Here is a 3,201-nt window from a genome sequence, read left to right on the forward strand (position 1 = left end):
GAATTTAATAATACCAAGGACTACAAAACTACCTTTTCTATGTGGAAGAAGCTAAAAGATATCTGTGGAGGTGATGACAATGTGAGGAGAGCCAAAGTAGAAAGTCTAAAAGGACAATTTGATTAGATGAGGATAAGAGAGGATGAAAACATTGCTAAATATGTTGAAAGAGTCAAAGCAAGCATCAGTGCAATCAAGGCTTCTAGAGGAGACATCAAAGAGGAAACACTTGTAAGTAAAGTTCTTAGAACATTAATTCCCATTTATGCAATAAGATTTTTTGCAATTCATGAAAGAAGATGTGAAGAAAATCATAAGATAAATTTAGAAGCCATAGTAGGAAGATTGATGACAGTTGAGCTAGATAACTATGACAACTATGTTCTAGCTTCCAAGAATATTGAAACAACATTTGAAGCTAAGCTTTCACTCAAAGAAAAGGGCAAAGAGATAAAGGATTCTCAGTTAGAGAGTGAAGAAGAACCAAAATAGTGTTCTGACTATGATATTGAGGTGGTTAAAGCTCTACTAGCAAGGAAATATTCTAAAGTCAAAGGAAAATACAAAGCTAAAGTTCCTCTAATCTATTTTTCATGTGAGGAAATTGGTCATATTGTTGCTAGGTGCCCAAACAAGAAAAATAAGGATGAGAAGAAAGGTCACAAGTGTAATGGCAAGAAAGACTTCAAATTATTCAAGGAAAAAGGTAAGAAAACATGTTTCATGGTTAAGGATTATAAGGATTTTGATAATAGTGAAGGTGAAATTGTTTACGTTTCAGTGGAATATGAATCAAATAATGATGAGGAAGATAAGATGGCACTTATCTCTCATTTGAGCAAAAATGATACATGGATCATAGATAGTGGTTGTTCTCATCATATGAGTAGTGACAAAACAAAGTTTGAGCAATTTGAAGGTTATGATGGTTGTAGTGTGAGGTTTGGTAATAATGAACCTTGTTGCATAAAAGGAAGAGGGAGAATCTCACTAACCAAAGAGCTTGTATGTGATAATTCTTATTGGGTTGAAGGACTAAAATATAATCTATTAAGTGTGGCACAACTAATCAATATTGGATTCAAGGTGAAATTCATGCATGAAAAAGCAAGACTACTGAATGAAAAAAGAAAGCTGATGCAAGAGCATCTTGGGTTCACTTGTAATCCTAAACATTTGAGATGGATTTTGGTTAAAGGTTATGGAGCTTGGTGAATACTGGTGCTCGACATACACTAGGAGCTTGGGATGGTCTTGGGAGCTCGACATGGTCTAGAGAGCTCAGCATGGTCTAGGGAGCTCAGCATGGTCTATGGAGCTTGGCATGTTCTTTGGAACTTCGCATGGTCTATGGAACTTGGCATGGTCTAGGGAGCTTGGCATGGTCTATGGAGCTTGGCATGATCTTGGTTTCTTGGCATGGTTTGAGAATTCGGTGTTTGTTTCAGGCTAGATAACTAATTTTTCACAATGCGTTAAAGAATAAAAATTTTAGATATTGAAGAAATCCTAGATTTCTACCTATGGTTTGAAGTTTGAGTTCTAATTCATTTGGAGCTAGGAGATATTGCAATTTTATTTAGACATCAATTTTGGGAATTTAATTGTTGTAGGAGGCCAACTTGTGGCATTTAATTTATGTATTTGTATTTAATTTGTGTTTTAGGCCGACTTGTGGATTAGATTGGTATAAGTAGGGGTTTGGGGGGGAGTATTTAGGAATTAATCATCCATTTTAGAGAAAAGGAGGAGCTTGGGGAGAGTGAATTTTGAGAAGGGCTAGTAGTTGCGGCTTGGAAAACAAGGAGAATGCTTGGTGGGCTTGCGAGCACAAGTTGAGATCTTCCTTGGAGGTTTCTATCAGAGTGTGGATCTAGAATAGCTAAGGCTTGGGATGAGATCTTGAGGGATCTTGTAGAACTATTACTTGCTTTGTATTTGGCTGTAACTAGGAAGGCCTTACAGTCTGACACATTGCATGTAATTAGATATATTTTATAAATATATTATTATGATTTGGTATCAGATCTTGCATTGTTGCTTCTTCTTGTTGTGTTTCCACTACATGGTTATATAGTTGGGGGCTAGGAAATCTCCTTTGTGGACTCCCCTAATGCACTACATCAAGTGGTATCAGAGTGAAGGTTGTTCTTGAGCGTGTTGACAGATTGCCAAAGTTGAGGCAGTTTGCACTAGGACTTGGGTTGAAGAGGTAGATTCTGTTCATGTATTTTTTGCTTAAGGTTTGCTAAAAATTTGGAAGATGCCTCCCAAAAAATTGGACCCTAGGGCAATTGCTAATCTTACTGATGATGTAGAAGAATGGATTTCAGAGAAGGTTAAAGTAGATATCATATATGAGTTTAAGAATGTTAGAGCAGAGATAGCATCAATGAATAATGACATGATTGCTGAAATTGTGAGTGCTTTAGGTGGTGTACCTAGGCATGTGGGTACTGAAGGTAGTTATGATAAAGTTGCTAAAGACTTTGAAGTTACTAGATCTAGTGGCAAGGATAGATCTAATCATGCAGAGAGACCTATTAGAATTAGAGCTAGTCAGTTTGCTTGACCTGGATCTCAGTTGAAGCTAAAGCATAAGATGGAGGTTTCTAATTTTTTAGGCACTTTAAATCCTGAAGACTTGATTGATTGGATTGGTGAATTGGAAGACTACTTTGAGTTTGAGGATATTGAGGATCCACTCAGAGTATGGTTGGCATAGACTAAGTTGAAGGGACATTTTGCTCTTTGGTGGAAAGAACTACAAAGAGATAGAGAAGGGGAAGGTGAAATGAAGATCACTAGATGGAAATTGATGGTGACTAAGTTGAAGGCTAAGTTCATTCCTATTGATTATGAACTTGAGCTATTTAATAGGTTGCAAAATCTAAAGAAAAAGGATATGACTGTGAAAGATTATACAAAAGAATTCTACAAGTCGACTATTCAGTCTAGGCATCGAGAACTGTCAAAAGAGAAGGTAGCATGATATATTAATTGTTTGATATTCAATATTCAAGATGAGGTTGGTATGTTGAATATTTCTTCAATTGAGGATGCTTATTAGTATGCTATGAGAGTAGAGGAGAAACTAAAGAGGAAGAATCAAGGTAGTTCTCAAGGGAAGGAGAAGTAGGATAGTTCAGCACAAGCTAAACTAAAAGAAGAAGGTGAACCAAAACTTATGGAACTAAGGAG

This window comes from Cupressus sempervirens, chromosome 9 (assembly GCF_028749045.1).
Source record: "Cupressus sempervirens isolate cs-2001-9-10 chromosome 9, ASM2874904v1, whole genome shotgun sequence".
Classification (NCBI taxonomy): domain Eukaryota; kingdom Viridiplantae; phylum Streptophyta; class Pinopsida; order Cupressales; family Cupressaceae; genus Cupressus; species Cupressus sempervirens.